Source organism: Sarcophilus harrisii, chromosome 5 (assembly GCF_902635505.1).
Source record: "Sarcophilus harrisii chromosome 5, mSarHar1.11, whole genome shotgun sequence".
Classification (NCBI taxonomy): domain Eukaryota; kingdom Metazoa; phylum Chordata; class Mammalia; order Dasyuromorphia; family Dasyuridae; genus Sarcophilus; species Sarcophilus harrisii.
In genome coordinates, this window is record NC_045430.1 from 201,760,009 (window position 1) to 201,774,340 (window position 14,332).

Consider the following 14,332-nt stretch of genomic DNA (forward strand, 5'->3'; position numbering starts at 1 on the left):
AGCTAAAAATCCTAGGAAACCAACTTATGCTATGCAAATGAGTGCTCTTCTGGAGGCTAAATAATCTTATGTCCTCTTTTTCCAGATGAAGAAACTGAGGCATAAGGAATGAACTTATCCAAGGTCATACAGGTAACCTATAACCATTTTGGAGAGTAGTTTGGAACTATGCTCAAAAAGTTATCAAACTGTGCATATCCTTTGATCCAGCAGTGTTACTACTGGGATTATATCCCAAAGAGATTATAAAGAAGGGAAAGGGACCTGTATGTGCACGAATGTTTTTGGCAGCCCTTTTTGTAGCGGCTAAAAACTGGAAACTGAATGGATGTCCATCAGTTGGAGAATGGTTGAATAAATTGTGGTATATGAAAATTATGGAATATTACTGTTCTGTAAGAAATGACCAACAGGATAATTTCAGAAAGGCCTGGAGAGACTTACATGAACTGATGCTGAGTGAAATGAGCAGGACCAGGAGATCATTATATACTTCAACAACAATACTATATGATGACCAGTTCTGATGGATCAGGCCATCCTCAGCAACGAGATCAACCAAATCATTTCTAATGGAGCAGTAATGAACTGAACTAGCTATACCCAGAAAAAGAACTCTGGGAGATGACTAAAAACCATTACATTGAATTCCCAATCCCTATATTTATGCACACCTGCATTTTTGATTTCCTTCACAAGCTAATTGTACAATATTTCAGAGTCTGATTCTTTTTGTACAGCAAAATAACGTTTTTGGTCAGGTATACTTATTGTGTATCTAATTTATATTTTAATATATTTAACATCTACTGGTCATCCTGCCATCTAGGGGAGGGGGTGGGGGGGTAAGAGGTGAAAAATTGGAACAAGAGGTTTGGCAATTGTTAATGCTGTAAAGTTACCCATGTATATATCCTGTAAATAAAAGGCTATTAAATAATAAAAATAATAAAAAAAAAATACAGAGGATGAATAAGTGACTAAAGTTAGAGGTAATCCTTTTTATTTCAGATTTCCAAAGAATCTCAAGTGTCCCTGATGGGTAGGCTCATAGTGCTGAGTGTTCCTGCAGGTGGCTCCCATGGTAATGAGATTCATCTATCTAGACAGTGATAACTTGAGAAGATTTTGAGATGGGAGGTGTATTCATAGTATCAGAACTGAAATTTACCTTGTGGATTCAGAATCTTTGATTTGCAAGGGATTTTAGAGGCATTTATCTATTCTCACTTGGTTAAACTAGAGTCTGGGGTGGGAAAGTAATAGGAGCAAGGTAAAGATATGGGTACCTGGGCTCCACCTTGGCGAAGATATGAATTCTAATATTAGACTTTAGGTCTTGGACAATGCAAAGGAATTAAGAACTACTATCACTGACTTAGCTCTATTACTATGTCAATAAAGACCAGAAACAACTTCAATTAACTACGTTTTCCCCCTAGGCTTTGCTATGTATTTTTGGTCTTACTTTAGACAAATTTCTTCATCTCCCCAAGCTTTTGCTTCCTCTTCCGTAAATGTCACTAAGGTTCCTGGCCTCAATCATTCTTCACTCTTCATATTCCCTCTTACCCTCCCACCCTCCCACCCTGCTGTATCCAAATCAAGTACTGGTGATTCTGTCCCTACAACATTTCTTCCTTTCTTTCCACTCACACAGATCTTGGCCCCTCATCACCTTCCAGATGGACTTGGGTAATTTCTTCCATGTACTCCCTTCTCTAATTTGTTCTCCACACAGTTGGTTAATTGATATTTGTAAAGAATAATGTTGTTTCCCTTTGGAGCTCAAAAAGCTTTGGTATCTTCCTCTTGCCTTTAGGATAAAATACATATTCCTCTGTTTGGCCTTTAAAGACATGAAAAAATCTAACTCCAACCTATATTTTTTAAATCGACCTGTTACTCCCAGTCATGAGTTCTATAATCCAGCCCAGTTGGCTTCCTTGCTAATTCTTCTAGTATGTGATATCTTTTCTCCCATCTGTAAGTTTCAACACAGATCATTCCCCCTGTCTGCAAGATCTCCCCCACTATAATTTTGTAAAATCCCTAGCTTTCTTCAAAGCAAAGCTCAGCCATATCCCACTTGAGACCTTTCCTGTTATTTCTAACTGATTTTTTATGTAGATTCATCTATATGTATGTTGTCATTTTTAAAAGCTCTGTGAAGACAAAAACTGTTTTGTTTTTAACCTTTGTATCTCCAAGTTCCAATAGTGCCTGTCAAACAGTAGGTGCTCAATAAATGTTTGTTGAATTGAATTGGATGAGGGGTATGGATTAGATGATCTCTAATATCCTTTTCATAGCTAAAACCAATGACCCTATGACCTCCCACCTAAAGCAGGAATCTCTGAAGTTTTCTTGAATATTTCTAGTCAGAAGATGCAGAATTCATTGTTGAATTGGTTTAAAATATTTTTCATATGAAACAGAAATGTGCTTTTTGGTAACTTCTACCCATTGGTTCAAGTCCTAGAGGCATCTGGTGGCATTGCTAGAAGGCTGAGCCCAAAGTTAGGAAGATCTGAGTCAGATGTAGCCTCAGACCCTTATTAGCTGTGTGACAGTAAACAAGTCACTTAACCTGTCTCAAGTTTCCTCAACTATAAATGAGGATCCTAATAGTGTCTACCTCCCAGACCTGGATGAGGACCAAATAAAGTATTTGTAAAGCATTTAGCATAGTACCCGGCACATAGTAGGCACTTAATAAGTTCTTGTTTCCTTCTTTCTCCTCTCGAGCAACAAATCTGCTCTCTCAAATATTTTTGGCTCACTTTGCCTTACCTATTGAATGACAATTATAGAGAAAATTTCTTAACAACTGAATAATGCTCTAATCCAGTGGTCATTCATGGATGACCCTGAGCAGGTAATAATTTGTCTGATCTCTTCAATATTGCTGCTTGGGAAATGGAATTAGGGAGACGTCTGTGGCATCAAGTTTCCTTGACAAAAAATCCTGAGGGAATTAAGGTACTCACAAAGAGCCACTTAGTGAGAAAAAAAAAAAACTAACAAATTAAAATAACAACCCTCAACCCCAATCCACACACACAAGGTATGTACTCTTTGATAAACCACTTGATATAATACCCTCTTACCCAAATGGAGGGAGTGTTATCTAATCACTGGAACACTGAACTAAGAGTCAGATTCCAGGGTCATTTTTCCCCTTGCTTAAGCTTTGATTACTTGCACAACCCTCCTGATAGCCTACCTTCCTCTATGTAAATTGAACTATTAATATTGAGGGCAGGAGGTAGGGAGGATGGGAGACAGCTTATTGCTAGCCTGTGGTGTTTTCCTGGCTCTGTCATTAACTTTCCTTGGGGTTTGCTGTATAGGATCTTATCCTTTTTTGTCTCAGATTTCCACCCATCCTGATCAGGACTGTTGATCTTGTTGATCAACAGTCCTGATTGTATAACAGACCCAAGGAATAGGAACTCCCCCAGTGATTCTGAAGCAAAAGTGAGCATGAGAATGTAAAATATGTGATAATCTCCCAAATGCTGTTTTTTTTTTCCTGGCTACTTATTTTCCTAGTGAATAAACAAGTATATCATCCATCTCTGGAAACGAAGAGGAACTTTGCAGTTTTGAAGAATGTCAGATTCAGCAAACAGGCTAAAGCTGGCAGCTTTGTACCACTGTGGGGCATCTGTTTGCTAAATAAAGGAAGGAGTAATCCCAACAATTACTTTCCTTTATTTGCTAAGGATAGTGGCCATGAGAGCAGCACTGATTGGGAATGGATACCTTTGCTGAGTCAACTATTATAGAGGTTCCAAGCAACTTTAGTCAGCAAGGTTATAAAGAGGATTCCTGTTCAGATATGGTTTGAACCAGATGACCCCTTCCAATGTTGCTAGAATAGGCTTCTGTTATAAAAAAGGTGGAGTCGGGATGTTTTATACTTCCACCTCAATTAACGTATTAGAAAAGATGGAAGAGTTTGACTGAATTTTATAGGTGTAAAGTTACAGTGGATTCCTGATCATTTCTTTACAAAGTATGAATCTCTTTGATTGGATCTAGCAGGGAATAGCTTATTGATTAAATAGAGACTAAACTCTGGTTGGCTTTCGATGACTGAAGAAATTTCAGCCAAGCTCAGCTCATGACAGGGTTAGTCAGCAGGTGGAGGAATCCAGCTCCCTGATGTGGTTAAAACAACAACAAAAAAAAACCTTAGCTCTAGGACTAGAGGTCCGTAAAGGCTGGGGGAGGAGCAGAGAGTGAGCCTCAGGGGAATGTTACAATCATTGCTCCCATCTCTCCATTAATCATGTCATCAGAGAGACCAGGCCAGTTCCAATGGACAGTTAGTGCCCATTTCCCCATTGTCTTATGTGTACTTGTGAGAGAGAGTGCCCCAGACTTTAGGGGAATGTTTTATATCACTATTCTTCCTATACCACCTTAATAAATGTCTTTAAAATAATAATAATAATTAAGTGTAAGTGATTACCGATGGGAAACACATTGGTCATGGCTTGTGAGTGATCATATTAGAAACCCAGCCTCGGGTTTACCCCTAGAACTATGAGAGCAGTAGCATCTACCCATTGGGCATCCTAATTACCAGGGCAAGTATAAATTCAGAATATAGCTTGACAAAGGGTATCATCTGAAAGATACCGTTTTCTATCTAAGTACAGAAGTTTGGTTTCTTCATTTATAGCTCAGTTTCTTAAACTGTGGGCTGCAATCCCTGAGGGGTCTCCTAACTGAACATGGGTGTCACAAAATTATGGTATATTATCTATAAATGTTTGATTTGTGTTCCTGTTTTATATAGGTATATAACTGGGATCAGATAAAAATTTCTTGGGCAAAAAGAGGTTGTGAGAAAAAAAAGTTTAAGAAGCTCTGATTTACAGATTGCTACCACAAGTCTAGGGTTTGGTCAGTTCAATAACTTGCTCTTACTTATTCGTTTTGAATACATTAGTGTAGTGCAAAAGACTATAGTAGGAACTATATTAGAGTTCTGTGGCAGCAAGCATGTGTGAGCTTTTCTTCCTTTTCCTCATTCAAAAGTGGGAAAGAAAGTGAAAGAATCCATGTATTGATAGGGAAAGGTGTTGTAACAGAGTACTTGATTGAATCTTAACACTATCACTTATTACTTCTATGAGCTTTTGTAAAATGAGGGTTGGGGATTAATTAAATAATGACTAAATTCTTCTTCCTCTCTAAAATTATAATTCTATCACACCATGACTCGATTTTCCATAATGCTATGGACTCAAAGTGCATGCCCAGAATAGCACTAAGGGATGATTACTTGTAGGAAAATTCATAACAAAGAAAGAAAAGGATTCCAGATGTTGGCAATGAGAGAAGCCGCTAGCCAGCTGGTACTGGGTTGATACTATGGCTGAAAAATGAGTAACTGGGGGTGCCTGAGGCAAGTAGACAGATGTTACAGGTGATGGTAGTGAAGGGCTAATGAACATAAGTGCCTGACTGGGAGCTAGCTACAGGAAAGCCAGGGCACCAGGATAGGAAGTGGTTAAGGCTGAGACAGAGGCAGTCTAACTAAACTGTCCCCAACACCTGCCATAGCAACTTACCTAACCCACGAGTATTTGAGAAATTTTGCAGCCTGTGACCTGAACAGCAGTAGAGGAAGTCTGTGGGTTTGGTGTGGAGCACACTTCCTATTACTATTCCTCTTTCTATTTCTGATATGTTCAAATGACCTGGTAATCTCAGCTGCTTGCAGGAAGAAAGTAAATATCCCTAAAAGAGAGCAAAAAATGAATCAGTCAGGTGTTCTCAGGATAAACTCAAAGGGGGGGAATAAACTCAGGAGAATGATGATTGAAGCCCTCCATAATCATGAACTTAGGTTCCTGTAAGTCCATAGCAGCTTTGGGCCATTCCTCTTTCTTTTTTCTGTTTCTTCATCTTTAAAATAAGATTAGTGTTACCTTTATTACCTATCTCATAGTATTATTTGGGGAAATCAAACCACATAAAGTAAAAAACACCATATAAATGTGAGCTATATATTATTTGTGGCAAATTCTGAATCCCAGGATTGCTTACTTCTGCCTCCCAGCAGACATATGGTACTCTGCATACTCAGTTATTGGAAAATAAATCTGGACTCTCATTTTAGCACTTAGTTCAGTGCCTGGCACACGGCAGGACTCAATAAATGTTTATTGAATTGAATTGAACTTTTAACATTTTTATGAATAATTTTTTTCAGATTATGTACTACATATGGTGCCAAATTTAAATAGAAATAAGGCCACTAAACTGTACATAAGGATCCCTGTAGGCCCCTGTTGACTTAGAAAATCATATATTAAACATCTCTATTTTATTATATTTTTAAAAATATTTTACAATTACATTTAAAACTGGTTCAGATAGAACACTGGAGTGCTGTGGGCTAGAAGGTGGTATGTTTGTCACTTGATATAGTGCTTTTGGTGATCTATATCACCTGTACATTCACCCATGAATGTTCACCCCCCCCCCCCTTCCTCCATTGTCCATACCTAGGATTATTTTACTCTTTTATTAGTCAAGCTCATAACCATACCCAGCCAGCACAGAAAAGTTTCCTTAGGCCAAAGTCTTTATTTACTTTCTTCTTTTCCTTTAGATTGAAGTAGATATATTCCTTTAGACTCCTGTTAGTGGTCCCTGGCAGCTAGTACTTAGATAATACAAATTACTCTGGAGTTTTACTTAGCAGTGTTGAAAGAGTTGGGTAGAGCTGTTGCCTTTTGCCTTGAATCCTGGCAGCTTTCCCCAAGGGGCTGCCCTCCCTCATCTAGTGGTCACCAGATCTAGTAGTCTGGGCTATGATTTTCAGTTATTCTAATTCCTCAAGGATTTACAAAAATACTACATTTATGCACACTACTCCAGGGATTGTACACTACCTCTCAGTAGTGGTGTTCCAAGGCTCTGGACCAGTATTATTCCAGCATTTTAAGTGTGTGTGTGGGGGGGGGGGGGTAAGGGGGGGGGGTGAAACCTTCCAGGGATCCTCAAACTTTTTAAATAGGGGGCCAGCTCACTGTCGCTCAGACCGTTGGAGGGCCGAACTATAGTAAAAACAAAAACTTTGTTTTGTGGGCCTTTAAATAAAGAAACTTCCTAGTTGTGGGTGAGGGGGATAAATGTTCTCAGATGCTGCATCTGGCCTGCGGCCGTAGTTTGAGGACCCCTGCAAATTTTCTAGAATGGGGGAGGAGAGCTTCACCTTTGCATTAGAGGAACTGCTACTGTCTTGGCTCTCAAAGCAAATTTTATAGTTCTCCAAATTTACCCTTGAAAACTGTGTTTGGGAAAACCTAGTACCCGGAATTACCAAAGTATCCTTCCACCTGTGTATCTTTGTCCCTCTGTACAATAATCAATCTTTATCTATTCCATGCCACAAAATGGCCCAGCTAAGATTCTCAGTCCAAGGATTTGCTTGCAAACAGAGCACAATGGCAGTGGACAGATCTATTTCTGTCATTTGGGTCAAAAGACATTTGGCAAAAAGCTCCTAAAATAGCTTTCAGCATAATTATGTTGCATGAGGTCGATGAGGATGAGAGTAAGTGGAGTACTTTCCAAACAGGGATTTATATTGAAAGCTCTCATGGTTTACCTTGAGATTATGAAGAAGGATCCTTCCTCTAACACTGCTGAGGAAGGGGGGAAGAATTGGAAGATCGAGGGAAGGTAGGGGTGGGGCAGAGGGGGAAGGGTCCAAACCTTTGGAAAGTTTACTCACACTCATTCTCTTCTACATTTTTGCCCTTTGCTTTTTTACCCTTTTAAATCCAGAAATGCACAATCGACATTTACAAAGGTCACTTCAGGGGATTCTAGATGACCTATTAGAGAAACTATTTTCCATCTCTCTTGGAACTTGTCCCACTCGGGTCCTAGTTCATAGAATCATAGAATCATAGAATCTAGAATTGGAGGAGACTTTAATCCTGCATTTATTTTGACAGACAAAGAAACTGAGACACATACAAGTGACATGATTTTCCCAAAACTGCCCATGAAAGCCCAGGTTTTCTAACTCCAAAACCAGTATTCTTTCTACTACAAAATACTTAGATGGGAGCAAAGTGCTATTTATTTGGAAGATTTTTTGGGAAACATTTTTCATAAGATGAAGGGAGTAATTTCTGGTGAAAGATTATTGATTTAGAACTGCAAGAAGCCTTAGAGATCATCTAGTGCAACCCCTGGTTTTATAAACAAAAAAAACTGAGGCACAGAGAAGTGATTTATCTAAGGTTACACAAAAAATAGATGGTAGAATCAGGTCCTTAGTCAAAGTCCAGTGTCCTTTGCCCCACTACCACACTACATGTAACAATGTCCACTTTTTCTGAAGTACATAATATAATTTTTATTCAGAAAAATTGCAAAGCAGACAAAGCTATCTTCAACTCAGAAATGTAGTTTCAGGAAGAGTTTTGAGGGGCATCTGAAACTTGAGAGAGTTGCCATGAGCCCAGTGTCAGTTCTTGAGCTTTTCAGGTTCCGAAAATGACTTAATTTTATTATTTTTGCCAGGGGCCTGCTGATCAACCTCTAAGGAAATGAGTCAAACTAGCCAAGACCATAAGAAACTGATAAGTGAGAATGTTATTTTATTAGCTAGACAATATGCATTTATTAAATACTATGTGCCAGGTACCTTGCTAAGGATTGGAATGCAAAGAAAGGCAAAAAGTCATGATCTCTGCTTTGAAGAGCATTTTAATAGGGAAAACAACATCCCAATTAACATATATAAAATATATTATGATAATACAGGATTATTTAGAAGGCACTGCTAACAGTAGTGGAGGGGGGATGGGAGAAGGCTTTTACAGAAAGTGGGATTTGAATTGAGTCTTGAGGGACTTTAGAAAAATGACAAGATGAGATGAGAAGAGATTTTAGGCATAGGAGACAGTGAAACTGCATAGTTAGGAGATGGAATATTTTGTGCAAGAGATAAAGAGACCAATGTAACTGCATTGCAGAATATGTAGAGAGAACTGGAAAAGTTGGAAAATGCCAAGTTGTGAAGGGCTTTAAATCCTAAATAGTGTTCTATAGTGGATTCTAGGAGTAATGAAGAACCCACTGGAGTTTCTTGAATGGGACTGATGGTGACATGGTTAGATATGCTCTTTAGTCACTTATGGAGGGTTAATTGAATCGGGAGAAGCACTTAAGGCAGGGAAATCAACCAGAAAGCAAAAGTGCAGGTATGAAGTAAAGAGCTTCTATACCTGAGTGAATAGGGATAAGAAAAAATATAGAAGAGAGAAATAAGATTTGGCAACAGATTATACATATAGGGTGAGACTGAGGGAGGAATGAAGGATAACACTAAGTTTACATACCTGGGGGATTAGAATAATGGTGTTGCTTTCTATAGGGGAGACAGAAAAGTTTAGAAGAAAGAAAGGTTTGGGAAAAAATCAATGAGTTCTGTAATGGACATTTTGAGTTTGAGATATCTATGGGACATTTGGTTTGAGTTCTAGAGGTCAGAAGAGTATATAGATTTGGGAATCATATGCATAGAGGTGATCTTTGAATCCGTGGTCGCTGGTGAGATGGCCATATGAGATGGTATAGAGGGAGAAGAGAGTCTAGAACAGATTTTGGGGAACCACTCAGTGTTAGTAGAGGTGACCTGGATTGATTCACAAGGAGGATCATACCTCTCTAGTAACCAGAATACTCATGTCTGCTATTTAGGGAAGCTCTTCCAAGCAACAAGATATCTAAGAAACAGAATTAGTCATTAAAAGGTTGCTTGGTGAGAAGAGAATCACAGCAGAAGGAGTTTTAATCATCTTTTAGACATTTCACCCAGGTGGTGACAGAGCTTGATGGATTGTCCCTGATTTACTAAATAAGGAATCTTTCTGGTACCCTCTGCTTGCTTCAATCAAAGATTTTGTCTTCCCATCACCATTGGCCTATACTGGACAATCACTTTTGTATTTTTGTTTTAGAATTCTCCCTTTTCAAGATTCGTTACCAGTCACCAAAAGTTTCTGACCTACATCATTGCCTCTGGACAGACATGTTATAGAGAATTAAATGACAATGTATTTCATGTTGGTTTTGATGGTTTATTCTTCTTGAGTTTTTTGTTTTGTTTTGTTTTTGTTTTAGTTTATTTTTAATGGTTTATTCTTCTTGTTTAGGGAAATACCTTAAATTCACCAGCTTGAGAGATGGGTAATTCTTCTGGTCCAATAATCTCCTTTCACAGATGAGGCAATTGACTTTCAAAGAAGGAAACAGATTTTCTCAGGTTTGAAAAGATAGTAAGCAGCAAAGCTGGAAATGAAATGTAGGTCTTCTGACTAAATCCAGTGTCCTTTCTGCTTTAGCAAACTGATCTTTCAGAGACACCCTATCTCATTATTATCACATTTATAAACTATCTCATAGTTTAGAGTGTGCTAGAGCCAGCTCAAACCAACTAAAGAGAACTAGTTGTTAAATTTTCAAAGTGAGTATGTGTACCCCAGAAATTTACAACACTATAAATCGGGGCTTAGTTTATTGTTTTCTTGATTGTCTAGACTTAAGAAAGTGATGAGGAAATGTTAATAAGGCAGATTAAATTTAAAAATATGTTTCAATACCTGTTTTTTTAGTGAGCCTGTTGTTAAATATTTACAAGCATACCTCTGTTGTAAAGTGGACCGACGCCCAAGATAGTTTCCACAAAGAGCATCCTATGAATGCTAAATTCTTTTTATCTGAAATAATGTGTTAGGACCCTGTCTCCAAATTTGGGAAATTAATTTTTATAGAATTCTCCATGCTTCTGTTCCATTCTTCTCTACTGCCCCCAGATGGTATGTGAGGACATAATCACTTCTACTAACACGTTTTGAAAATACAAATTTGTTCACAGGAGACATAAATTAGGGAACATTTGGAGAAGAACTCAAATTTTGACTAGCTGCTCAATTTCTTCCCCTAGAAACAGTGAAAATGCAAAAAACTGTACTACTTCATAGTTACTCACAAACTACCACCTTTCAAATGCCCAGTGCCTGCCTCCACAAACAAATTTCAGGTCTTTCTCAAGGTAGAGTAGCAAGAAGAACTGTGGGTGTAGGGGAATCTGGTCTAACCCCACCCTCAAGCCCACTCCCACCCCAGTTTTTTCCCTTTACATCACAGTCCTCTTCCTGTTGCTTAGGGCCTAGACTAAGTAGCTGACCATTTTATCATAGTATATCTTTATTCCTTAACTATTTAACATATATAAAACTGAACTCATTTTATTAGGTTCTGTTTTTTTAAATGTATCACGGACAAAGTTTTTGAGTATTATGCCCCATAATAAGCTCTGTGGTTTTGTATAACATGCTGCTTTTACTTGGTAGGATTTCCTCCCCTCTTTCAGAGTTCAAGGGCCCTGATGCTCATTCTCTCTCATAGCCTCTCCACCTAAAAAAAACCCCAAATCTATTCCAGAATTCTTCATTCACAGAGAGATGGAAATAATTAATAATAACTTTAGCAAAATCCTGAATTCTGTATAAATTGTAAAGCTCTTGATTGTCTCTGGGAAAGGAGGAGGTTGAATTTTAGGGAAGAAAGGAAGAAAGAAAGAAAAAGAAAGAAAGAAAAAAGGAAGAAAGAAAGAAAGAAAATAGAAAGAAAGAAAGAGAGAGAAAGAAAGAAAGGAAGGAAGGAAGAAAGAAAGGAAGAAAGGAAGAAAGGAAGAAAGAAAGAAAAAGAAAAGAAAGAAAGAAAGAAAGAAAGAAAGAAAGAAAGAAAGAAAGAAAGAAAGAAAGAAAGAAAGAAAGAAAGAAGAAAAGGAAAAAAGAAACACTGAAAAGAATTAAGGAGGATTTGGGGAAAGGGTGTTTTCTCAGTGGTCCCTAATTCATTTCATCTGATGAGGAAATTCAGGCCTGACATTTAGCTAAAAGCTCCATAGCAAAGTAGAATTTATAGTCATGATCCTTTGATGAATCCCTTCTAATTAATTAAATAATAATTAATTTCTAATACAAAGTATAAGTTTGGGCTCCCATTCTTAAGGATCTTGCAATCTACTTGGAAAACCAAGAAATAGCATGGCAGTATATATTTTTTAATCTCCATTTCAATGTGCACAGTACTTTGACATACTTTATTTCATTTAATCTTAGTATCAATCCTAGGAGCTAAGCAAATCTCCATTTTGCAGATGAAGAAACTGAGGTATATCAAACAAGTATTCATTAAGTGCTACTATGTTCTGAGCCCTGTGCTAAATTTTGAGGATACAAAATAACAATGAAGGTTCTTATGAACTAATGGAAAAGGTATAGAGAAATTATGTAACTTCCCTAAAAACTTAGACTAGATATAATACATAAAAACAATCTTCTATGTGTGGATTATGTCAGCATCAAGGAAGACACATACACACTGAGATTCTACTAAATTTATGTTGTATGACTGTTTCTGAGTTCCCACAAATATTCCACCCTCAGTCTCTAGTGCATAGTTGTCTTCTTTGTTATAATAATTCCTCTCCCCTACAATATCTATTTCAATATCTATGTCCCTTCCCCAAGACTAGAGTTACTTCAAAATTATTGATAGCTGTTTCCTTGCAAGTGTGGGAACATAGCATGGTCAAGAAGACCTGAGTGCAAGTGTTTTCTCTCTTTCTCTCTCTCTCTCTCTCTCTCTCTCTCTCTCTCTTTCTCTCTCTCTCTCTGCATTTCTGTTTCTCTGTGTGTGTCTTGTGTCTCTGTCTGTTTGTCTCTCTTTTTGTTTCTCTCTCTCTCTGTCACTCTGTCTCTGTCTCTCTCCCTCTCTCCAGTTCTATCTCTGTGTGTGTGTCTTGTGTCTCTCTGTCTCTCTCTCCATTTCTGTTGCTGTCTCTGTCTGTCTCTCTTTGTTTCTCTCTATATATCTGTCTCTCTCTGACTGTCTCTGTCTCTCTCCATTTCTGTCTCTGTTTCTGTCTCTGTGTGTTTGTCTTGTGTCTCTGTATGTTTGTCTCTCTCTTTGTTTCTCTCTATCTCTGTCTCTGTCTCTGTCTTTCTCCCTTTCTCCATTTTTGTCTCTCTGTGTGTGTCTTGTGTCTCTCTGTCTCTCTTTGTCTGTCTCTGTCTCTCTCTCCATTTCTATCTCTGTTTTTGTCTCTGTATGTGTGTCTCAGTCTCTGTCTCTCTTTGTTTCTCTCTATATATATCTCTCTGACTCTGTCTCCTGTCTCTGTCTCTGTCTCTTTCTCTCTCTCTCTCTCTCTCTCTCTGTCTGTCTTTCTCTCTGTCTCTGTCTCTCTCTGTCTCTGTCTCTCTGTCTCTCTGAATTTCTGTCTCTGTTTCTGTCTCTGTGTGTCGTGTGTCTTGTGTCTCTCTGTCTCTGTCTCTCTCATTGTTCAGTTATTTTAATCATGTCAGACTCTTTGTGCCCCATTTGTGATTTTCTTGGCTAAGATACTAGAGTGCCATTTCCTTCTCAGATCATTTTACAGATAAGAACTGAGAAAAACAGGGCTAAGTGACTTGCCCAGATAAGTCTTTCTGACTCAGGCTTGTGTTCTGTCCACTAAACCACTTAGTTGACACATATGTGTGTATGTGTTTATGTATATACCCATGGACTTTAATTTATATATATATATATATGTGGGGGGGTGTGTATATACATATGCTTGTGTGTATGCATGTATATATACATGTACGTATATATAGAAACATGTGTATGATGTAATGTGTGCAGGATTGTGAGGAAGGCACTTACCTCTCAGTCTATCTAGGCAATTAATATTGCATACTAGAAAGAATTGCTGATCCGAATCAATGGTACTATTTCCTGTTTGAAAGCTCTCTGTGTGATAAAGATCACAGGTCTGCCTCTTCTCACTTGCTTTTCCCCCAAGTGCTTAAGTGATGGAGGGATTAGAATATCTTCTTGGACCAATGGCCCCAGCCCCGGGTTCAGTGGGGGCTCTTTCTCTGAGCTGTGGTTAGGGCTGATGGTGGCCCCTGAGGTAGAGCACTATGTGCTGGCTCCCTTGTGCTCAGCTTGAATGATGAACCCAGGGCAGTAGCATTGTCTCCTTCAGAGTCCCATGCTGTCCACTTAACCTGGACCACCTTGCCTGGTCTCAAACAGGATTGCAGAAAGGCAGTTTGGGTAGCAGGAAAAAACCCTCTCAGGAAAGCCTGAGTTTGACACTTGTTAATTTAACCTCAGTCACTCTCAGTTTTCTGATCTGCAAAACGTGGATAATCATTGGACCTACCACACAGAATTGTTTTAAGAATCAAATGAGATAATGTAAGTAAGGTGGTCTGCTACCCATGCA